This window comes from Ranitomeya imitator, chromosome 4 (assembly GCF_032444005.1).
Source record: "Ranitomeya imitator isolate aRanImi1 chromosome 4, aRanImi1.pri, whole genome shotgun sequence".
NCBI classification, from domain to species: Eukaryota; Metazoa; Chordata; class Amphibia; order Anura; family Dendrobatidae; genus Ranitomeya; species Ranitomeya imitator.
This window is the reverse complement of record NC_091285.1, coordinates 74322691-74347783: the sequence shown is the minus strand read 5'-3', so window position 1 is coordinate 74347783 and position 25093 is coordinate 74322691. Positions and strand designations below refer to the sequence as shown.

Genomic DNA, 25093 nt, shown 5'->3' with positions numbered 1-25093 from the left:
GCTAGTGTGAAAGTAGCCTTTGACATGCAGTAGTAACAGCCAAAGGCAATATCTTTCCTGATCCTTGACACTAACAGTATACATGCGTCCAATTATTCTTCTAACTCCTCGTTGTCTTGGATTCCAAGCTTTAGTCCAAATGTAATGCTCTGGAATCTCTCGGTACAAATACTGCCTTGCGTTTTCGTCACGTTGGTTCAGCAAAAACCATTCCATTAATGTTGACGTCGCGCTTAAAGTTTTTGAGACATCTTTGACTTCAGCATCTTCAAAGAAATAAAGCTGCTGTTGATTTGGTAAATGAATAGCTAAACGTATAATGGCATGAGACAGTGAATGTATTGGAAACCAAATATCCTCCAAGCAGCTTCTGGAGCACTGATGTATCTTGAGTCAACAAAAGTTGATGATTCATCGTGATTGACTGTTTTCTGTTGTATTTCAATGTTAGCTTTGTCATGCCCCTTGTAGATGTACTTGAAAAGATATTTTACACTTTTTATTGAAGCACAAATTTCTACATTGTGAGAGTTGTAGCGTTTTGATAAGTACGGGTTGTATGGGACTGTCCATGAGTCATTTAAAAATTTTTGTTGAAAACAATGTTATCAATGTGTTGTCGCCGGTAGGATGGGTAGCCATCCAAGTCTTTAATAGTGTGCTGTTTCAACTCCTTTGGAAAATCTTTTGTACACTTTCCGTTTTCCATGCATGGACTTTTTGGATTTGCTACACCACATGGGCCATAAACCATATGAGAGACTACAATATTATACAGTTCAGGATATTTTTCTTGGTTAGTAATTTGAGACCACACTATCTTGTCAATTTCTTCCTCCGTACGAAACTTGGAATTTGCGTCTAAGATAATTAGTATATGCGCATGGGGGAGACCTCGTTTCTGAAACTCTATGACGTGTACCATTGCTATGACTGTTCCAAAAAGCCCATTTTTGATGTCTTTCAAAAGGCTGCTGAGCTTCAGTCAAAATACACGTGCGACTAAGTCCGGTCTGTGTTCAACTTTTTGCCAGGGTTCTAGATTTTAGGGTAATTTCTGGCCATTTAGGATTACAGGTCACTGTCACAAAAATGTCAGGTCTTCCATAGTTTTTTACTATTGCCATTGCATCTTGATAACGCTGTTGCATGTTGCGGGGGCTACCTTCAAACGACGACGGAAGAATTACTATTTTTTGAATTGGAATTCCTTTTTCAATTGATTGTTTTGCAAATGTTCTTGAAGAAAGCAGTAGTCTTCAACTTTAAGCTGTTTTGGTTCATTCTTATGAAATATAGACGATTAGCTTCAATTTTAACATAAACGTCAACTAAGTACTGTTGTGTCAGTTTCCCACCGTTTAAAATAGGATTGAAGTAATTTCAGACAGACAGAAGAAAACTGTAGTATTGCAGCTGTGTAATTCTCCTTGAAGTTCCTTGCTGGTTTAGGTTTTCATGCCATTCTTGATCACCTCTTGGAAAGAATAGCGGATACAGAAGAGCATCAAGGTTGCTGTGCAAAATGCGTATTCGTTGTGTCTTAGGAACCAAAGGATTGTTTTGGTCTGGCTTAAGATGGACTAATATATCCCTTTGAAAAGGAGGCTCTCCATTATTGTTTTGAAAAACAACTGTGATCTCACTTACACTTTGTTTCTTGTAAAGTCAGGGATTCTGTTTATGTTCTTGTTTAATGGCCATGACCATAGAAGGCATTTCAGTAACATTTTGTATAGCCCTCTGTTCTTCCTCTGCTTCAACGTCTTTTAGCATGCGATATGTGGCAGCAAATGGGCTTATTTTTTGTAAATGTACAGCAATTTGGTTCATCAGTTCAGAATCACACTTTTCATTTTCTTTCAGGTTCATCCTTTGTTCTGTAGCCTCTTTTGTATCAATGATGTATAATTGTGCAAATTTTGGTGGTTGTCCTATTTCGGGGTGAAGTGTTCCAGTGCGGTGGTAGATCTGGCCGTGAATTTTAAAACATTATGGTCCAAATCCAGGGGGCGGTGCTCTGTTGGCACCAAATGAAGCAAACGCGTTCCTTTCATCAACTGCTCAAACAGATCTGAGTACTGAGGTCTCAGTAGCATAACTTTTCCTTTTTGGCAGCATTGAGTAAACTGATTGTCAGATGGTTTTTCATCAATGAAATTCTGAGAGTCGCATTTAGAGCAAACTGCATTCATATTCCCACAGGAGTGTTCAATAATTGTACTTTCAATGTCTGTTATGTAATGTGCAAGTTGTTGAATTGTTGAATATTGTCCTGGGCTTTCCTTAGTTGGTAGATCATTCGTTTTTAATGAATTTGGCAATCATATTGTTCCTCTCGTATGACAGTTTGTTGTGGTGTCTCCTGTTGGCGACGTTGTCTGTGAGATTTCACATCCTTGGCTTGTCTGGCGGCAGTTTGTTGTGATGTCTCCTGTTCCTGACATTGTCTGTGAGATTCCACATCCTGGGCTTGTCTGGCGGCAGTTTGTTGTGATGTCTCCTGTTAGCGACGTTGTCTGTGAGATTCCACATTCTGGGCTTGACTGGCGGCAATTTGTTGTGGTGTCTCCTGTTGGCGATGTTGACTGTGAAATTCCACATCCTGGGCTTGTCTGGCGGCAGTTTGTTGTGATGTCTCCTTTTCCTGATGTTGTCTGTGGCATTCCACATCCTGGGCTTGTCTGGCGGCAGTTTGTTGTGATGTCTCTGTTCCCAATGTTGTCTGTGAGATTACACATCCTGGGCTTGTCTGGCGGCAGTTTGTTGTGATGTCTCCTGTTCTCGACGTTATCTGTGAGATTCCACATTCTGGGCTTGTCTGGCGGCAGTTTGTTATGATGTCTCCTGTTCCCGACATTGTCTTTGAGATTCCACATCCTGGGCTTGTCCAGCAGCAATTTGTTGAAGTGTCTGTTGCTCTCGAAGTTATTGTTTCCTTGCTGCTACTGCTGCTTTTCTGTCATCCTCATTGGCGTATTTTTGCTTACGACCCATTCTAAGACAGAAAGCGTAAATCGTAATAGAGTACAGTAAAGAAGTATCTGTTCAGCGCGCTGTGACTGACAAAAAGTGTTCATTAAACATGACTGAACTACGTTACACTGTGATTGACAGAAAATCATAATTAAACGTGACTGAACTACGTGGCACTGTGACTGACAGAAAATGTTCAATAAACGTGACTGAACTATGTCACATTGTGACTGACAGAAAGTGTTCATTAAATTTGAATTAACTACATGGCACTGTGACTGATCTTACAGAACTTATCCAGTAAATGTGAGTGAACTATGTCTCGCTGTGAGTCGGGGTTAAATTGAACGCCAGTATCGCTAATTGGTCGCGGTTGGCATGCATGACCAATCAGTGAAGCGTGATTCAAATCCCGTGCCAATTCTCGGCTGGATTGGGTCTGTCCCACCTCCGATTATGAATTGGCGTGAGATTTGAACCACACTTCGCTGATTGGTCACCGCCGGCATGCCGCGACCAATCAGAGACAGGCGCAGTCCGGCCTGAAGCATGGTTCAAATTCTGCGCCAACTTGCAGCCGGACTACACCTGTCGGTGATTAGTCGCAGCCGGCCGCAACCAATCACCAAAACGGTGTTTAAATCCCGCACCAAGCAGCGACAGGCGCAGTCCTGCCGCGAATTGGCACGGGATTTGAACCACGCTTCACTGATTGGTCGTGCCCGGCATGCCGCAACCAATCAGAGACAGACACAGTCCGGACTGAGGTGTGGTTCAAATCCCATGCCAATATGCAGACAGACTGTGCCTGTCGCTGATTGGTCGTGGCCAGCCGGGCACGACCAATCAGTGAAGCAGTGTTTAAATCCCATGCCAAACAGTGACAGGCGCAGTCTGGCCGTGAATTGGCGTTGAATTTAAACATCGCTTCACTGATTGGTCGCGCGCTGTGTTTAAATCCCGTGCCAATGTCGGTGATCTACGTGGCCGCGACCAATCAGCGAAGTGTGATTTGAATCCCGCCGCAATGTCGCTGATAGGTTACGCCAGCTGGGCGCGACTAATCAGCGAAGCATGATTTAAATCCCGCGGCAATGTCACTGATTGGTCATGCCGGCTTGGCATGACCAATCAGCGAAGCGTGATTTGAATCCTGCCGCAATGTCGCTGATTGGTTATGCCGGCTGGGCGCAAGCAATCAGCGAAGCGTGATTTAAATCCTGCGCCAATGTCGCTGATTGGTCGCGCTGGCTTGGCATGACCAATCAGCAAAGCGTGATTTAAATCACACGGTATAACGCTCACAACTAGAACTGAGAGTGGACCCTCTGGACCGTGGGCAGCCCTACCCCTGAGCGAGCGACCTAGGAAGAAACGACCCCTATACAGGGACCGTAAGGAGCAGGCCCAGAGGTCACTTACCCACAGTGGAAGTACCGAGAGGGACGGCTCCGGAAAGAAATGAAAAGGCACTGGAGAAACGTTGGCGGGAAGACGAACCAGGAGAAGACTCAGAAGACTGTGGGACAAAAACAAAAGGAAGGATTAAGGGTACAAGATAAAACGGAAACGGGAAGAAACAAGAGCAAAGGACGAATACGGGGAGAGCGAAGTCCAACGAGAGACAGCGACCTAGAGAACCTAACACGAGCAACAGAGGGGCCAGAAGCACAGAACAATGCTATGACAAACAGGCAATGAGGCACAGAGGAGGACGCCTAATATAGCAAAGACAAGGGTAGGGATTGGTTGAGGCTACACTGACCTTGAACCCAGAGGAACAGTATCAGGTGTGATGCGCCTGCGTCTGTTGTGGAAACTAGAGCGCCTGCGCAGGGTCAGTAGGCCTTCAGCAACAGAGGAGTCCGGAGAGGGGGCGGAGACAGCGAGACACCCAGACCCGGAAGTGAAACGCCGGGGACGCGCCGCTGCAGCGCCGGGAACAGAGCGGCGAGAGCGCGCCGCCGCACAGACAGGAACAAGACGGCGGGAGCGCGCAGCCGCACGAGCAGGAACCCCAGCCGGAGAAGAGGCACGGACGCGCCCGGGACCAGCACACAGCCTGCGGCGAGCAGCCGCAGCAGTAGCGGTAACAGTACCCCCCTCCTTACAACCCCCCCTACGTAAACGGGCAAAAAATTTGTTGAGAATACGAGGGGCATAAATGTTCTCAGAAGGCTCCCAAGATCTCTCCTCAGGACCAAAACCCCTCCAATCAACCAAAAAAAAATCCTTTCCACGAACCTTCTTAACTGCAAGAATATCCTTCACAACGAAAATATTATCTGCACAGACTGGTTGCGAGGAAGAACTAGATGGAGAATGGAAGCGGTTAAAGATAACTGGTTTGAGAAGAGAGACATGAAAAGTATTGGGAATACGGAGCGAGGCAGGTAACTTCAGCTTGTAAGCGACCTCGTTGACTCGACGCAGAATCTCAAAAGGACCAATGTAGCGAGGACCGAGTTTATAGGAAGGGATCTTGAGTCGGATGAATTTAGAAGAAAGCCAGACTTTGTCACCGGGTACAAAAAGAGGTAAATCCAAGCGTCTCTTGTCAACTTGTCTCTTCATCATTAAGGAGGAACTCTCGAGCGACTTCTTAACCTCACCCCAGATAGTAGAGAAGTTGCGAGCTGAAGAGTCTGCCGCTGGAACTCCGGAGACAGAGGAGACTGGTAGGGGCAGACCGGGATGTTGACCAAACACTACAAAGAAAGGAGTCTTCGCAGAAGCTTCGCTGGAGTGGTTATTGAAAGCAAACTCCGCCCAAGGAAGCAGATCGACCCAATCACTATGATGAGCATTGGTAAAGTGTCGCAGATAGGCGGCTAAAGTCTGGTTAGTTCGCTCAGCTTGACCGTTCGTCTGAGGATGATAGGCGGAGGAAAAGTCTAGAGAAACTTTAAGGAGTTTACACAGAGCTCTCCAGAATCGAGAGGTGAATTGAGCTCCTCTGTCGGAGACGATATGAAGAGGGAAGCCATGGAGTCTGAAAATGTTCTGGATAAATATCTTTGCCAACTCAGGAGCGGAGGGTAGACCGGGAAGTGGAATGAAGTGAGCCATCTTGGAGAACCGGTCTACTACGACAAGAATGACGGTACAACCTGAGGAACTTGGTAGATCGGTAATGAAATCCATGGCTATGTGCTGCCAGGGCATGGATGGAATCGGTAGGGGAAGGAGGTTGCCGAAAGGTAATTGCCGGGGCACTTTGTTCCTAGCACAAGAAGGACAAGATGCGACGAATTCTTTGACATCTTGACGTAGAGTAGGCCACCAATAATACCGCGAGATGAGGAGGCAAGTCTTCTTATAACCCGCATGCCCTGCTAGTTTGGAGGAATGACCACAAGATAACACTCTCACCTTGCTGCTGTCCAAGACGAGGGTTTTACCTGGCGGCGGAGAAAGCATCCGTAGCGGTGCCACAGTCATGATCTTGGATGGGTCTATAATGTATGCTGGCGACTCCTCCGCATTCGGCGGCTGAAAGGACCTGGACAGTGCGTCAGCTTTAAGATTCTTATTGCCAGGCCGAAAGCGTAACTCAAATTCAAAACGGGCAAAAAATAGAGACCATCTGGCTTGACGAGGATTTAGTCTTTGCGCGGTTTGTAGATACGCAAGGTTTTTATGATCTGAGTAGATAACGAATGGATGTATAGATCCCTCCAGCAGATACCTCCACTCTTCCAAGGCCAGTTTAATGGCTAATAACTCACGATCACCAATGGTATAGTTTCGTTCGGAGTTAGAAAAACTCTTAGAGTAAAAACCGCAGGGAACCACTCGCCCTTCAGAAGACTTTTGCGAGAGCACAGCTCCAGCTCCAGTAGAGGACGCGTCTACCTCCAGGATGAATGGGTTTATTAACCTCTGGATGATGCAAGACTGGAGCGGAGGAGAAAGACTTCTTAAGAGATTCAAAGGAGACTTCAGCTTCAGGAGACCATCCCTTAGAGCTGGAACTTTTCCGGGTGAGAATAGTGAGGGGTTGGATTATAGACGAGAAGTTTGGAATAAATTGTCTATAGTAATTGGCAAACCCAATGAATCGTTGGATGGCTTTTACTCCACAGGGTTGCGGCCATTTGAGTATGGCACTCACTTTCTAAGGATCCATCCTAAGACCTGAATCCGAAATTATGTATCCCAGAAACGGCAAGGAGGTCTGTTCAAACAGGCATTTCTCATATTTGGCAAACAGGTGGTTCTCTCTCAAACGCAGCAAGACCTTGCGAACACTTCTACGATGAGATGGAAGATCCGTGGAAAAAACAAGAATGTCGTCCAGATACACCACAACACACGAGTTAAGGAGGTCTCTGAAAATATCGTTGACGAACTCTTGAAAGACCGCAGGGGCGTTGCAAAGCCCAAAAGGCATAACCAAATACTCGTAGTGGCCGTCTCGAGTGTTGAAAGCGGTCTTCCATTCGTCACCGCCGCGAATACGAACAAGGTTGTAAGTGCCTCGAAGATCTAGCTTGGTGAAGATACGGGCACTACGGAGACGGTCGAAGAGCTCAGGAATGAGAGGTAGAGGGTATCTGTTCTTGACCGTAATATTGTTCAATCCTCGGTAATCAATACAGGGACATAAAGAACCGTCCTTCTTTTTCACAAAGAAAAAACCTGCTCCGGCGGGAGAAGACGATTTTCGGATAAACCCTTTAGCCAGGTTCTCCTTAATGTATTCCGACATGGACTGGGTCTCAGCAGCCGACAAAGGGTAGATTCTTCCTCTGGGTGGAGAACTACCGGGAAGAAGATCAATCGGGCAGTCATAAGGCCGATGTGGGGGAAGAACCTCCGCCTCTCTCTTGTCGAAGACATCCGCGTAAGACCAGTAAGGAGTAGATAACCCCTCAGGAACACAGGCTGTCCGAGACGGCAGAACTGGGCGAACTGACTGCAGACACCGTGAATGACAGGTAGACCCCCACCGTAGGACATCTCCAGTACGCCAATTAAGGGTCGGTTCATGCAATCGAAGCCATGGTAGTCCAAACAAAAATGTGAGACAGATTCGGGAGAACGTAGAAGGCAATTTTCTCGTGGTGAAGAGCCCCGATTTGTATCTCCACCTCCTCAGTAATCAACGAAACGGCCTCCCGTAAAGGCCTCCCATCCACAGAAGCAATTAAACGGGGAGAGTCCAGAGAGTAGACTGGAATGCGAAGCCTCCGAACTGCGTCAAGACTGATAAAATTACCTGCCGCGCCCGAATCCACATACGCAGTCTCAGAAAAACGACCCTGATCGGAGATAAATAAAACAGAAAGGGTTAAGGGTTGAGAGGAAACTGGTACACCTAGGGAAGCCTCTCTTACCTGTCCTAGGCAGAGAAGTTTTCCGGTCTCTCCGGACAGCTACGAAGCAAGTGAGCGGCACTCCCACAATAAAAGCAGAGGCCTTGGGAACGCCTCTCTTTGCGACGTTGCTCCGCCAACTTTACTCGATCCACTTGCATGGGTTCTGGAGACGAAGCGGAAGAAGAAGCTGCGGCAGGAACTCGAGGGCTACTGGACCGACGGAGAGGAGCAGAGACATTAGATCTTCTGGCACAAGCGGATTCTCGAGAACGTTCCTGAAAGCGAAGGTCTATACGCGTAGTGAGAGAGATAAGATCCTTCAGAGTGGTTGGAGTATCTCGTCCTGCGAGTTCGTCTTTAATACGGCTGGACAAACCCCGCCAAAGCGCACCCACTAGAGCCTCATTATTCCATCCAAGCTCCGACGCCAGGGTACGGAAGCGGATGGCATACTGTCCTACAGATAAAGAACCCTGACGTAAATTAAACAAAGACTCAGTAGTGGAGGCTAAACGTCCGGGCTCGTCAAAAACCTTGCGGAAGGTCTCAAGGAAATCTCCTAAATAAGAGACTAAGGGATCATCCCGTTCCCACAAGGGATTGACCCAGGCTAACGCCTCCCCCTCTAAATGAGAGACAATAAACGCTACTGTGGCTCGTTCAGTAGGATACTGCTGAGGTAGAAGCTCGAAATGAAGACGGCATAGATTCAAAAACCCTCTGCAGAGTTTGGGATCGCCAGAATACCGGGGAGGTTTACCCAGTCGAGGAGGAGGATGAGAGGTTGGGGATGAAGTGGATTCCAGAGCGGGGACTACAGAGGCCGACTGTAAGCTGAATAGGCGATCATCAATAGACGCCATATGACTCAACATACGAGTTTGAGTATCCCGCTGAAGGGATAACTCCTGCTGTAGGCTAGCCAGTTGAGCGGCATTCACAGGATCAGTAGTTTGCAGGGAGGTTAGACGTGACTCCATGGTCTTTATAAAGGCCATAATGCGCTGCTGGTTATCGCGCAAAAGGGCCAACTCTTTCTGGGCCGAGAAGGGTGTACTAGTGGGGTCCATGGCCTGTTTGTACTATAACGCTCACAACTAGAACTGAGAGTGGACCCTCTGGACCGTGGGCAGCCCTACCCCTGAGCGAGCGACCTAGGAAGAAACGACCCCTATACAGGGACCGTAAGGAGCAGGCCCAGAGGTCACTTACCCACAGTGGAAGTACCGAGAGGGACGGCTCCGGAAAGAAATGAAAAGGCACTGGAGAAACGTTGGCGGGAAGACGAACCAGGAGAAGACTCAGAAGACTGTGGGACAAAAACAAAAGGAAGGATTAAGGGTACAAGATAAAACGGAAACGGGAAGAAACAAGAGCAAAGGACGAATATGGGGAGAGCGAAGTCCATCGAGAGACAGCGACCTAGAGAACCTAACACGAGCAACAGAGGGGCCAGAAGCACAGAACAATGCTATGACAAACAGGAAATGAGGCACAGAGGAGGACGCCTAATATAGCAAAGACAAGGGTAGGGATTGGTTGAGGCTACACTGACCTTGAACCCAGAGGAACAGTATCAGGTGTGATGCGCCTGCGTCTGTTGTGGAAACTAGAGCGCCTGCGCAGGGTCAGTAGGCCTTCAGCAACAGAGGAGTCCGGAGAGGGGGCGGAGACAGCGAGACACCCGGACCCGGAAGTGAAATGCCGAGGACGCGCCGCTGCAGCGCCGGGAACAGAGCGGCGAGAGAGCGCCGCCGCACAGACAGGAACAAGACGGCGGGAGCGCGCAGCCGCACGAGCAGGAACCCCAGCCGGAGAAGAGGCACGGACGCGCCCGGGACCAGCACACAGCCTGCGGCGAGCAGCCGCAGCAGTAGCGGTAACACACGGCAATGTCGCTGATTGGTCGCGCCGGCTGGGCTCGACCAATCAGCGAACCGGTGGGACCGGAGCACCACTAGCTGCAGGAAAAACTGCTGCGGAGGCGACAGAAGGTGAGAATATCATGATTTTTTATTTTTTTTATTATTTTTAAACATATCTTTTTACTATTGATGCTTCATAGGCAGCATCAATAGTAAAAAGTTCATCACATAGGGTTAATAGCAGCGTTAACAAACTGCATTACACCGCGTTATGCTGTGGTGTAACACAGTTGGTTTAACGGACTGCTACAACGCTATGTGGGTGGCACGCGCTGACTGGGGGAAGTATGGAGGTGGCACTGACTGCAGGAGAATAGGGAGTGGCCATTTCGCAGCCGGACTGTGCACGTTGCTCCCAAGAGTGTATTGCGGTCTCACGAGATGATGACGTAGCGGTCTCATGAGACCTCTACGTCATCATCTCGCGAAACCGCAATGCATGGATCGGTCACCGGAGCGTCGCAAGGAGCGGGAAAGGCCTCGGCTGGATCCGCGGGGCCAACGGAGGGTGAGTATATAATGATTTTTAATTTTTTTATTATTTTTAACATTAGATCTTTTTACCATTGATGCTGCATAGGCAGCATCAATAGTAAAAAGTTGGTCACACAGGGTTAATAGCAGCGTTATCGGAGTGCGTTACACCGCGGCATAATGCGGTCCATTAACACTGCCATTAACCCTTTGTGAGCGCTGACTGGAGGGGATTATGGAGCGGGCTCTGACTGCAGGGAGTAAGGAGCGGCCATTTTGCCGCCGCACTGTGCCCATCGCTGATTGATCGTGGCCATTTTTCCACGACCAATCAGCGTCTTGGGATTTCCAAGACACACAGACAGAAAGACAGACAGACAGACAGAAAGACGGAAATGACCCTTAGACAATTATATAGTAGATATAGAGCCAATGGAGAGAGAGATGACATACCATGCAGAATAATAGAACAGTAAAACATTAATACCTATTGTCACATACAGAAGCTGGCACCTTCCCATCAGTCCCATCATCAGATGCCTCAATGATGACTCTGTGGGCACGAGAAACTACAGCCATGTGTTTCACATGAGAGGGTGCCGGATCAGGTGCACAAGGCATTATCAAGGAGCTTAACCAATATTAATAGTCCTACAATTCAGAGTATAGTTCTATTATGATTAGAGATGGGTGGACACCTGGATGTTCAGGTTTGGCGAGGTCGGCCAAACAGTTACAAAAAGTTCGGGTTCGGGCACTATAACAGTACCTGGACCCGAACCAGAACCCAGACCCCATTCACTTGAATGGGGGGCCCGAACATCCAGTGTTTGCGAAGCTGTCATGTGCATGACAGCGCGGCACACACAGCTTCGTTTTGACGGTGAAATCATCCCGCCAGTCAGAGAGCCACAGTTCCCATGCTGTCAAAAGACAGCTTATGAACTCAGCTGTGATCAGAGGTATACAGTTTACCTATGGTCACTGGTGTCAGTGGATGGAACTACAGCTCCCATCGTCCTACACCTGCTGCCACTAACAACAGCGAGAGCAGGAGCGGCTGATGGGTGTATTAAATAGCCAGCTCCTGCACTGTAAATAAATAACTTTAAAAAAAATGGCATGGGTTCCCCTGTATTTTTGATAACCAGCCAGGCAAAACTTACAGCTGGGGGCTTCAACCCTCAGCTGTCAGCTTCAGCAAGGCTATTTATCAAGAATAGAGGTGTCCCCACGCCGTTTTAATAATTTAAATACATGATTTTAAAAAAACAGCGTGGGGTCCCTCCATTTTTGACAACCAGCCTTGCTAAAGCAGACAGCTGGGGGCTGGTATTCTCAGGCTGGTAAGGGGCTATGGATATTGACCCCCGAGTCTAAAAATAGCAGCCCGCAGCCACTCAGGAAAGGCACATGCATTAGATGTGCCAGTTCTGGCACTTTGCTAGGCTCTTCCCTCTTGCCTTGTTGGGGTGGAAAGTTGGGTTCATATTTGTGGGGTTGATGTCACTTTGTATTGTCAGGTGACATCAAGCCCACGGCTTAGTAATGGAGAGGTGTTTATATAACACCTATCAATTACTAATCCTATAGTTGTATTTTAAATAAAGACACAGCCAGAATTAAGTCTTTTACTAGAAATTAAACAAATACACATTTACTTTTTTATTTAAAAATAACAAACACAGTTATACTCACCAAACGCCTATTCCACCGAAGACCTTGTTGTCCTATAATAAAAAAAAACAAAAAAACAACAATATCCCTCACCTATCCATCATTCCGTTCAATGCCATAATCCATGTTTGGGGAAAAACAGTTTCAACCTTGATGGTACCAAGATGTGAACATCCAGGCTGAGAACCACTGGTGAATGAGCTGCTAGTAGTGCAGACTCAGTGACCGGCGGTGATGTCATTGGTGAGATCCCTGATGGCACATTGTGCACAGTTGCTGACCTCACAGTGACACCACAAAGACTAGCCCAGTCCCTGAAGCAAAGGTCACCGATGATGCTTCATTTCATGTAGTGGGCAGGGGCTGCAGCAGTGACCGCAGCCTCTCCCCTCTGATGCCACTTCATTTGCGCATCCGAGCATTCACTAGGATTCTCAAAAGAAGAGTAATCAATACGGTGTTGCATAGTTTGGTTGCAGAAGAAACTTGTGAGAGTAGATTATATGGGGTAATTCAACTTTTATCTACACAGAACATGAGGTACATACATCAGATTCTTAATACAGCATAACAGGAAGTCTAAAGGACCTTTTACCAGAGAGAAAGTGAAACCAAAGTACAACAAGTATATGCATTACATTCAAATAAGCATATAACAGTAACAGCATCGCCATCTACTGTCAGAAAAGTGTAAACTCCTCCTGCACACAAATAAGTCTGTATCTGTTGCATATCTGCCAAAAAAAGGAGCTTGTAAAAAAAAGAAAAGGAAGTCAGTTAGTGTAGTTAGGGAAGAAAAGGGAATTTTTACTTAAAGTATATTAAAAAAATAGATTAGATTAAGGCATTAAATACATAGAGATTTAGGCTGAAAATAATTTGCATTTCTGCATACACCTTTAACCCCTTTCTAACCTCGGACGGGATAGTACGTCCAAGGTCAGATCACCTGCTTTGATGCAGGGCTCCGGCGGTGAGCCCGCATCAAAGCCGGGACATGTCAGCTGTTTTGAACAGCTGACATGTGCCCGTAATAGGCGCGGGCAGAATCGCGATCTGCCCACACCTATTAACTAGTTAAATGCCGCTGTCAAACGCAGACAGCGGCATTTAAGTACCGCTTCCGGCCGGGCGGCCGAAAATGACGTCATCGCCGACCCCGTCACATGATCGGGGTCGGCGATGCGTTAGGATGGTAACCATAGAGGTCCTAGAGACCTCTATGGTTACTGATCACCGGTGGCTGTGAGCGCCACCCTGTGGTCGACGCTCACAGCACACCTCCATTTCTGCAACATAGCAGCGATCAGCAGATCACTGCTATGTAGCAGAGGCGATCGTGCTGTGCCTTCTTTTAGCCTCCCATGGAGGCTATTGAAGCATGGCAAAAGTAAAAAAAAAAAGTTAAAAAAAATGTGAAAAAAATAAAAAAAATATAAAAGTTTAAATCACCCCCCTTTCGCCCCAATCAAAATAAATCAATAATAAAAAAATCAAATCTACACATATTTGGTATGGCCGCGCTCAGAATCGCCCGATCTAATAATTAAAAAAAAGCATTAACCTGATCGCTAAACGATGTAGCGAGAAAAAAATTCAAAACGCCAGAATTACGTTTTTTAGGTCGCCGCGACATTGCATTAAAATGCAATAACAGGTGATCAAAAGAACGTATCTGCACCAAAATGCTATAATTAAAAATGGAATCTCGGCACACAAAAAATAAGCCCTCAACCGACCCCAGGTCACGAAAAATGGAGACGCTACGAGTATCGGAAAATGGTGCAATTTTTTTTTTTTTTAGCAAAGTTTGGAATTTTTTTTCACCACTTAGATAAAAAATAACCTAGTCATGTTAGGTGTCTATGAACTCGTACTGACCTGGAGAATCATAATGGCAGGTCAGTTTTAGCATTTAGTGAACCTAGCAAAAAAGCCAAACAAAAAACAAGTGTGGGATTGCACTTTTTTGCAATTTCCCCGCACTTGGAATTTTTTTCCTGTTTTCTAGTACACGACATGCTAAAACCAATGATGTCGTTCAAAAGTACAACTCGTCCTGCAAAAAATAAGCCCTCACATGGCCAAATTGACGGAAAAATAAAAAAGTTATGGCTCTGGGAAGGAGGGGAGTGAAAAACGAACACGGAAAAACGAAAAATCCCAAGGTCATGAAGGGGTTAAAGTTCCTTTAATTTTATGCATGCTTTCTCTGCACTGTGATAGTTACATTACTTCTTGGGCACAATAATCTGAACATGTATCATATGTTCTGACATCATTGTGATTAGATAATAAAATGAACCTATATAAAAATGTTAGTCAGTATAAAGGGAGGGAATATTTGAGCAAAGGCAAATCTATAACATTGAAATACAATAAGGAGTCGCATGAAGCATTCAATGGTGAATCATTTTAAAATTCTCTCCCATGACCGTCACACTTTGATGTTGATCCGTATTACTTTCATCCCCAATTAAAGCTTTGAATGGAACACCTGGGGCTATTGACAATTTTGGCATTGCTTTGTATTTCACATCCATTGAAAAGGGACCAAGTGGTAATTGCTAAATAATGAACCAAACACTTTGTATCCGTAGATAATGCTGAGAATCCATGCTAATGCTGAATCTGCTTCATTTCGGGAGTACAGTCTAATATCTTAAGTCTCAATTATTAATTGGTTTTGACATAAAAATTAATATATTCGAAGATCAATTACCACTGCAAATAATTGAGAGTTTTGTCTATTAGTGTAACGCAAAGCTTAAGTGAAGCAGCAATTGTAGCTCATTATTTGGAGTATAGGTGTTACCACTAAGAGATGTAAAGATGTGAAGCTGACAGCTTATCTTGAATAATTAATTACTGATGATAAGGATAAACATTCTGTGATCAGCCTTTGAGCGAGCCTTAGTATACAGAATAACGTTAACTGAGCATAACACAAGGAAAGGCACGCCGGTATTTTATTTTGTGTATCTGTTAGATCAGGTAATTCAGCTCCAAGCTCTTATCACAGTGAATGATGAAAATAACAATTATTGCAGCTTATGTGAATTAAAAGGCCAACAATAACACTCTAGGAATTTATACTACACAAAACATGCAGACAAACCAATGAAAGAGCCAAAAACGTCTCCAGTCCATACCAGGTTTTTACATAATAATTTGATTCAATCATGATTTTGAAAAAGCTGCTCATACACTTATAATGACTTTCAGAGAAATGATTCTTCATGCACAGGAGCGTTCACTAGGCCAAGCACTATTATATTCTCTTTGAAAAAGCCGACATGTCAACCAGCAGCTTACCTCAAGGATTAGAAAGTTTGTAAATCCGAAATTAGATTTGCATGATCAAATCTCTCCCGGCCATCAGTTGGCCAGCGCCCCTATACACATTGGCCAAACATATCGATATCAGCAGGGTCGGTCAACATTAATTTAACTTGTATGGAGGCCTTTTTTCATTGCATTCTTCATGTGACAGAGCAGCCCTTTAACACTTAGGGTTTATAGTATTTGTGGTTATATTATAGCAGAGATGTAGCATATATGTGTGCTACATCTTTGTATGTAGCAAAGATGATTCTGACTTCCAGTGCAACCTATTACACTCGTGCTTGGACTGTTTAGCACTAGCTTGGATTGTGGTCCCACTGTGTTGAGGGCAGAGGAGAGCCTGGAGGGGCGCGACTTAGTGCCTCACCAATACTGACCCCTGGTTTACGGCAACTGACAGTGCCGCGATCCAAGGAGAGCCCGAGGAGGCGAGACCAGGTGCTACACCAGGACTGACCTCTGTCACATGGCAGCTGAGCCCTCAAATAGATATGAAGGTGCAGGTGGATAAGAATGCTATACAGTCAGGCAGGTGTAGGACCCAGTTCTGACAGGACAGATAGGAAATGCTTCAGGAAGAACTGAGTCTCACATATGCGGACATACAGGGAACCGCAGACACAGATAGGCAAGACAGGACTTTGATCAGAAGGCGTAGACAGGGTCAGGTTCACACAGGACGCATTCAAGAATAGGTACGGACAAGACAGACTGGGACAAGTTCACAAAGGTTACTTGCAAAAAAGTTGCAAGAGTACTCACTATATACTTACGTTATACAGCAACAAGAGAATAGAGATAAGCGCACTTTCATACACTGCAGGTTTCAGAAATAGTAACAGGTTCAGATCCTGCAGGTTTTAAGAATAGGCACAGGTTCAGGTTTTAGGAAAGATACAGACTTCAATACAAGCAGGTTCAGAGATTGGTCTTAATTCAGACAAGGACAGACACAGGTCCAGGTTCAGGGTTCAGACCTGGGTATTCAGCCCACAGGGTAACAGAAACAGGAAAGGACCTGGCAATTCAGCAGTTGCCCAAACATACTGAAAGAGAATGTTGCTCAGGCATCTCCCAACAGGTGAAGGTGCTTTAACCCCTTTATGACCTTTGGATTTTCGGTTTTTATGTGTTCGTTTTTCGCTCCCCTCCTTCCCAGAGCCATAACTTGTTTTACTTTTCTGTCAATATGGCCATGTGAGGGTGTATTTTTTGCCAAACAAGTTGTACTTTTGAACAACATCATTGGTTTTAGCATGTCGTGTACTAGAAAATGGGAAAAAAATTCCAAGTTGCAAAAAAGTTCAATCCCACACTTGTTTTTTGTTTGGCTTTTTTACTAGGTTCACTAAATGCCAAAACTGACCTGCAATAATGGTTCGTCAGGTCATTATGAGTTCAAAGACACCAAACATGTCTAGGTTCTCTTTTATCTAAGTGGTGAAAAAAATTCCAAACTTTGCTAAAAAAAAATTGCACAATTTTCCGATACCCGTAGCGTCTACATTTTTCATGATCTGGGGTCGGTTGAGGGCCTATTTTTGCGTTACAAGCTGCCGTTTTTAGTGATACCATTTTGGTGCAGATACGTTCTTTTGATCACCTATTATTGCATTTTAGTGCAATGTTGCGGCGACCAAAAAAACGTAATGCTGGTGTTTTGAATTTTTTTCTCGCTACACCGTTTAGCGATCAGGTTAATCCTTTGTTTTATTGACAGATTGGGCGATTCTGAACGTGGCGATACCAAATATCTGTAGGTTTGATTTTTTTTATTGATTTATTTTGAATGGGGCGAAAGGGGGGTGATTTAAACTTTTATTTTTTATTATTTTTTTCAAATTTTTTAAACTTTTTTTTACTTTTGCCATGCTTCAATAGCCTCCATGGGATGCTAGAAGCTGGCACAACTCGATCGCCTCTACCACATAACAGCGATCATCAGTTCGCTGCTATGTAGCTTAATAACAGGCTTGCTAGCTGGGATCAGTAACCATAAAGGTCTCAAGGACCTCTATGGTTACCATTCTAATGCATCGCTGACCCCCGATCATGTGACGTGGGTCAGCAATGCGCTCATTTCTGGCCGGATGGCCGGAAGCGCCGGTTAAATGCCGCTGTCAGCGTTTGACAGCAGCATTTAACTAGTTAATAGCGGTGGGTGAATCACGATTTCACCCGCCGCTATTGCGGGCCGCTTTGATGCGGGCTCACCGCCGGAGCCCTGCATCAAAAAGGGGATCTGACCTCGGACGTACTATTCCGTCCGAGGTCAGAAAGGGGTTAAGCACCCAGTGCTTCTAATAGGCTGGGGACACATTAAGAGTGTGCACACTGTTTCTTTAAGCATCAGGATGCACAGGCACGGCCTCCCTAAGCATGCAGCCGGGAAACATGCACAGCCATCAGAGGACACAGAGCTTACAGCATACAGCAAGCAGTGAACAAATAACTCACTGCATGGCCTGAAGTGGTGAGTAAGTCAGTCCCTGTACGGTGGGGGATGGAAAGCCATGAAGGGAAGTTGGCAGTGATGTTGTATAACCATATTGACAACTTGCCACAGAAGGTAATCTTAGGTAAGAAGAGTAAGATTACTTTGTACAAGCCTATGTCAAGTTAAGTGTTGAAATACTCTCGAATTGCATTGGTATAACTACTCAGATGATTTTAAATTCAAGTCCCCCAAGAAAGCTAAAAATTGAAGTAAAAGATTAAATTAAAGTTTTATAAAATATTTAAAAAATGGAGAAAAAATGCACATAAAAATTACACCTGGATTTGGGGATCCTCTGCCAATCTTCCATGCAGATCCTCTCCAGTTCCATCAGCTTGGATGGTGAAGATTGGTGGACAGCCATTTTCAGGTCTCTCCAGAGATGCTCAATTTGGTTTTGGTCAGGGCTCTGGCTGGGCCAGTCAAGAATGGTGACAGAGTTGTTCTGAAGCCACTCCTTTGTTATTTTAGCTGTGTGCTTAGGGTCATTGTCTTGTTGGAACGTGAAATTTCTGTCAAGTCTGAGGTCCAGAGCATTCTGGAAGAGGTTTTCATCCAGGATATCTCTGTACTTGGCCGCATTCATGTTTCCTTCAATGACAACCAGTCATCCTGTCCCTGCAGCTGAAAAACACCCCCATAGCATAATGCTGCCACCACCATGTTTCACTGTTGGGATGGTATTGGGGATATGATGAGCAGTGCCTGGTTTTCTCCACACATACCGCTTAGAATTATCACCAAAAAAGTCTATCTTCATCTCATCTGACCAGAAAATCTTATTTCTCATAATCTGGGAGTCCTTCATGTGCTATTTAGCAAACTCTGTGCGGGCTTTCATATGTCTTGCACTGAGGAGAGGCTTCCGTCGAGCCACTCTGCCATAAAGGCCCAACTGGTGGAGGGCTGCAGTGATAGTTTACTTTGTGGAACATTCTCCCATCTCCCTACTGCATCTCTGGAGCTTAGTCACAGTGATCTTGGGGTTCTTCTTTACCTCTCTCACTAAGGGTCTTCTCCTACAATTGCTCAGTTTGGCTGGATGGCCAGGTCTAGGAAGACTTCTGGTGTTCCAAACTTCTTCCATTTAAGGATTATGGAGACCACTGTGCTCTTATAACCCTGAGTACTGCAGAAATTCTGTTGTAACCTTGGCCAGATCTGTGCCTTGCCACAATTCGGTTTTTGAGCTCCTTGGCCAGTTTCTTTGACCTCATGATTCTCATTTGGTCTGACATGCACTGTGAGCTGTGAGGTCTTATATAGACAGGTGTGTGCCTTTTCAAGCCAAGTCCTATCAGTTTAATTAAACATAGCTGGACTCCAATAATGGAGAAGAACCATCTCAAGGAGGATCACAAGGAAATGGACAACATGTGACTTAAATATGAGTGTCTGAGCAAAGGGTCTTATGACCATGTGATATTTCAGCTTTTCCTTTTATTAAATTTGCAAAGATTTCTACATTTCTGTTTTTCTTTCAGTCAAGATGAGGTGCGGAGTGTACATGAATGTCAAAAAAATAACTTTTTTTCAATTTACCAAATGGCTGCAATGAAGCAAAGAGTGAAAAATTTAAAGGGGTCTGAATACTTTATGTATACACTGTAGACAGACAATAGATAGATGATAGAGAGATAAATAATAGATAGATAGATAGATAATGGATAGATGGATAGATAGTAAGATAATCATAGACAGAGATAGATAATAGATAGATAGATAGATGATGGAGAGAAATAATAGATAGATATATGATATGCAAAAAAGAAAAAAAAAAAAAAAAAAAAAGAGCATGAACCGCACATCCCAAAATCATACGTTGATCTAAAGCCGCTAGGCAAAAATTAATATAACTGAATATGAGGTTTTCAGTTTAACATTCTGATCAGACTGTATGAAGCCCACTGCCACTTCACGGCAAACCTCGTAGTGGGTCCTATCGCCCTAACGGAGCGGAGCCGTGCGGCGCCCACCACCACAGCGGCCATGCACCAGCAGGGTGGACGGCCTGTTGCCCCACAGCACCCATGCTGCAAGACTGAGTCCCCAAGACTCCTGACCGCGCCGCCCCACCAGCACAAAGCCACAGCAACAATGGCCGCCACACAGCACCAACACCAAAATGAAAGGAGCACTTAAACTCACCTTCCTCCAGCTCTTCAGTGAGAGCCAAAATGGGCTAGACCCCTTACTTTGCAGTCTCCTGCTAATTAAAATCACCTGTGCCAAATGGGAGGAGTGCTGGTCCAAGAAGAAGACTAGAACATGCTTTGCAAAAAAGAAAAAAAAAAAAAAAAAAGAGCATGAACCGCACATCCCAAAATCATACGTTGATCTAAAGCCGCTAGGCAAAAATTAATATAACTGAATATGAGGTTTTCAGTTTAACATTCTGATCAGACTGTATGAAGCCCACTGCCACTTCACGGCAAACCTCGTAGTGGGTCCTATCGCCCTAACGGAGCGGAGCCGTGCGGCGCCCACCACCACAGCGGCCATGCACCAGCAGGGCGGACGGCCTGTTGCCCCACAGCACCCATGCTGCAAGACTGAGTCCCCAAGACTCCAGACCGCGCCGCCCCACCAGCACAAAGCCACAGCAACAATGGCCGCTTTAGATCAAAGTATGAATTTGGGATGTGCGGTTCATGCTCTTTTTTTTCCTTTTTGCAAAGCATGTTCTTGTCTCTTTCTTGGACCAGCACTCCTCCCATTTGGCACAGGTGATTTTAATTAGCAGGAGACTGCAAAGTATGGGGTCTAGCCCATTTTGGCTCTCACTGAAGAGCTGGAGGAAGGTGAGTTTCAATGCTCCTTTCATCTTCGTGTTGGTGCTGTGTGGCGGCCATTGTTGCTGTGGCTTTGTGCTGGTGGGGCGGCGCGGTCTGGAGTCTTGGGGGCTCAGTCTCGCAGCATGGGTGCTGTGGGGCAACAGGCCGTCCGCCCTGCTGGTGCATGGCCGCTGTGGCGGTGGTTGCCGCACGGCTCCGCTCCGTTAGGGCGATAGGACCCACTACGAGGTTTGCCGTGAAGTGGCAGTGGGCTTCATACAGTCTGATCAGAATGTTAAACTGAAAACCTCATGTTCAGTATATAAATTTTTGCCTAGCGGCTTTAGATCAAAGTATGAATTTGGGATGTGCGGTTCATGCTCTTTTTTTTCCTTTTTGCAAAGCATGTTCTTGTCTCTTTCTTGGACCAGCACTCCTCCCATTTGGCACAGGTGATTTTAATTAGCAGGAGACTGCAAAGTATGGGGTCTAGCCCATTTTGGCTCTCACTGAAGAGCTGGAGGAAGGTGAGTTTCAATGCTCCTTTCATTTTGGTGCTGGTGCTGTGTGGCGGCCATTGTTGCTGTGGCTTTGTGCTGGTGGGGCGGCGCGGTCTGGAGTCATGGGGGCTCAGTCTCGCAGCATGGGTGCTGTGGGGCAACAGGCCGTCCGCCCTGCTGGTGCGTGGCCGCTGTGGCGGTGGTTGCCGCACGGCTCCGCTCCGTTAGGGCGATAGGACCCACTACGAGGTTTGCCGTGAAGTGGCAGTGGGCTTCATACAGTCTGATCAGAATGTTAAACTGAAAACCTCATGTTCAGTATATAAATTTTTGCCTAGCGGCTTTAGATCAAAGTATGAATTTGGGATGTGCGGTTCATGCTCTTTTTTTTCCTTTTTGCAAAGCATGTTCTTGTCTCTTTCTTGGACCAGCACTCCTCCCATTTGGCACAGGTGATTTTAATTAGCAGGAGACTGCAAAGTATGGGGTCTAGCCCATTTTGGCTCTCACTGAAGAGCTGGAGGAAGGTGAGTTTCAATGCTACTTTCATTTTGGTGCTGGTGCTGTGTGGCGGCCATTGTTGCTGTGGCTTTGTGCTGGTGGGGCGGCGCGGTCTGGAGTCATGGGGGCTCAGTCTCGCAGCATGGGTGCTGTGGGGCAACAGGCCGTCCGCCCTGCTGGTGCGTGGCCGCTGTGGCGGTGGTTGCCGCACGGCTCCGCTCCGTTAGGGCGATAGGACCCACTACGAGGTTTGCCGTGAAGTGGCAGTGGGCTTCATACAGTCTGATCAGAATGTTAAACTGAAAACCTCATGTTCAGTATATAAATTTTTGCCTAGCGGCTTTAGATCAAAGTATGAATTTGGGATGTGCGGTTCATGCTCTTTTTTTTCCTTTTTGCATAGATATATGATAGATAGATAATAAATAATAGATAATTGATGGATAAATAGTTCATAGATAGATGCTAGATACTGTAGATCAGGGGTGTCAAACTGCAATCCTCGAGGGCCGCAAACCATGCGTGTTTTCAAGATTTCCTTAGCATTGCACAAGGTGCTGCAATCATTATGTGTGTAGGTGATTAAATTATCACCTGTGCAGTACAAGGAAATCCTGAAAACATGACCTGTTTGCAGCCGTCGAGGAATGCAGTTTGACACCTCTGCTGTAGATTGATAGGTAACAGATATACAGTGGGGCAAAAAAGTATTTAGTCAGTCAGCAATAGTGCAAGTTCCACCACTTAAAAAGATGAGAGGCGTCTGTAATTTACATCATAGGTAGACCTCAACTATGGGAGACAAACTGAGAAAAAAAAATCCAGAAAATCACATTGTCTGTTTTTTTAACATTTTATTTGCATATTATGGTGGAAAATAAGTATTTGGTCAGAAACAAAATTTCATCTCAATACTTTGTAATATATCCTTTGTTGGCAATAACAGAGGTCAAACGTTTTCTGTAAGTCTTCACAAGGTTGCCACACACTGTTGTTGGTATGTTGGCCCATTCCTCCATGCAGATCTCCTCTAGAGCAGTGATGTTTTTGGCTTTTCGCTTGGCAACACGGACTTTCAACTCCCTCCAAAGGTTTTCTATAGGGTTGAGATCTGGAGACTGGCTAGGCCACTCCAGGACCTTGAAATGCTTCTTACGAAGCCACTCCTTCGTTGCCCTGGCGGTGTGCTTTGGATCATTGTCATGTTGAAAGACCCAGCCACATTTCATCTTCAATGCCCTTGCTGATGGAAGGAGGTTTGCACTCAAAATCTCACGATACATGGCCCCATTCATTCTTTCATGTACCCGGATCAGTCGTCCTGGCCCCTTTGCAGAGAAACAGCCCCAAAGCATGATGTTTCCACCACCATGCTTTACAGTAGGTATGGTGTTTGATGGATGCAACTCAGTATTCTTTTTCCTCCAAACACGACAAGTTGTGTTTCTACCAAACAGTTCCAGTTTGGTTTCATCAGACCATAGGACATTCCCCCAAAACTCCTCTGGATCATCCAAATGCTCTCTAGCAAACTTCAGACGGGCCCGGACATGTACTGGCTTAAGCAGTGGGACACGTCTGGCACTGCAGGATCTGAGTCCATGGTGGCGTAGTGTGTTACTTATGGTAGGCCTTGGTACATTGGTCCCAGCTCTCTGCAGTTCATTCACTAGGTCCCCCCGCGTGGTTCTGGGATTTTTGCTCACCGTTCTTGTGATCATTCTGACCCCACGGGGTGGGATTTTGCGTGGAGCCCCAGATCGAGGAAGATTATCAGTGGTCTTGTATGTCTTCCATTTTCTAATTATTGCTCCCACTGTTGATTTCTTCACTCCAAGCTGGTTGGCTATTCCAGATTCAGTCTTCCCAGCCTGGTGCAGGGCTACAATTTTGTTTCTGGTGTCCTTTGACAGCTCTTTGGTCTTCACCATAGTGGAGTTTGGAGTCAGACTGTTTGAGGGTGTGCACAGGTGTCTTTTTATACTGATAACAAGTTTAAACAGGTGCCATTACTACAGGTAATGAGTGGAGGAAAGAGGAGACTCTTAAAGAAGAAGTTACAGGTCTGTGAGAGCCAGAAATCTTGATTGTTTGTTTCTGACCAAATACTTATTTTCCACCATAATATGCAAATAAAATGTTAAAAAAACAGACAATGTGATTTTCTGGATTTTTTTTTCTCAGTTTGTCTCCCATAGTTGAGGTCTACCTATGATGTAAATTACAGACGCCTGTCATCTTTTTAAGTGGTGGAACTTGCACTATTGCTGACTGACTAAATACTTTTTTGCCCCACTGTATATAGACAGAAAATAGATAGATAGATAGATAGATAGACAGATAGATAGATAAATAGATGATTGATATATTGATAGATAGATAGACAGAACAAAGTTAGATAGATAGATAGATAGATAGATATATAGATAGATAGTAGGTAGATAGATATATAAATAGATAGATAATAGATAGATAGAGGATAGATAAATTAAATTAGATATGGGATGATAGACAGAAAATAGATAGCTTCATAGAGATAGATAGATAACAGTAAGATAGATAATATATAATAGATAGATAGATAGATGATAACTAGATCGATGATAGATATATGATAGATAGATGATAAATATATAGATAGTTGATAGATGGATAGATATAATAGATATAGATAGATAGGTAGATAACAGATAGATGATAGATAGATAGATAGATAGATAGATAGATAGATAGATAGATAGATAGATAGATAAAGAGATAATAGATAGATAGATAGATAGATAGATCAAGGAATAACATAGATTACAAAGTCTATGCACAGCAAATCAAATATACTTACAGAATTAAACTAAAAAATATAAAAACACATATATATGGCACACAGATGAATGGTAAATGGCAGTTACCGTATATACTTGAGTATAAGCCGACCCGAGTGTAAGCTGAGACCCCTAATTTTGCCACAAAAAACTGGGAAAACATAATGACTCGAGTATAAGCCTAGGGTGGGAAATGCAGCAGCTACCGGTAAATGTCAAAAGTAAAAATAGATACCAATTAAAATAAGATTAATTGAGACATCAGTAGGTTAAGTGTTTTTTAA

The 25093-nt window shown here is 45.0% G+C and overlaps 1 protein-coding gene across 1 annotated transcript in view; it reads left to right on the top strand.

Annotated features, from left to right (window-relative positions):
- Positions 1-25093, top strand: part of FSTL4 (follistatin like 4) — a 1706306-nt gene that overhangs the window by 942516 nt on the left and 738697 nt on the right. The window lies entirely within an intron of this gene.